Source organism: Pteropus alecto, unplaced genomic scaffold, assembly GCF_000325575.1.
Source record: "Pteropus alecto unplaced genomic scaffold, ASM32557v1 scaffold312, whole genome shotgun sequence".
In the NCBI taxonomy this organism is placed as follows: Eukaryota; Metazoa; Chordata; class Mammalia; order Chiroptera; family Pteropodidae; genus Pteropus; species Pteropus alecto.
Window position 1 is genome coordinate 3574637 of NW_006433948.1, and position 254 is coordinate 3574890.

At 67.3% G+C, this 254-nt stretch overlaps 1 protein-coding gene across 1 annotated transcript in view; it reads right to left on the reverse strand.

The window, feature by feature from the left end:
• CITED1 (Cbp/p300 interacting transactivator with Glu/Asp rich carboxy-terminal domain 1) overlaps positions 1-254 on the reverse strand; it is a 3265-nt gene that overhangs the window by 2632 nt on the left and 379 nt on the right. The window lies entirely within an intron of this gene.

The following is a 254-nucleotide window of genomic DNA, read 5'->3' on the forward strand; positions in this document are numbered from 1 at the left end:
CCTGCGGGCTGGCCGCGCCCCTAAACGGGACCCCGGTTCCACTCAGAACTGTCGCCTCCCGTCATCGCTCCCCCCACCTGCCCTGGCCCGGGCCCGGGGCCCGGGTCTGTGCTCGGTTAGGCGCTCAGTTAAGTGTTGCCGAACCCTTCCGAAGAGGCAGTCGGGTTTCGATGCGAATCCGTGTCCCTGCTCCCCCGATTCTCTGTCCCCACTCCGTCGCCCAGCCCGTTCCAAGGGAAAAAACTTGGCGGCGC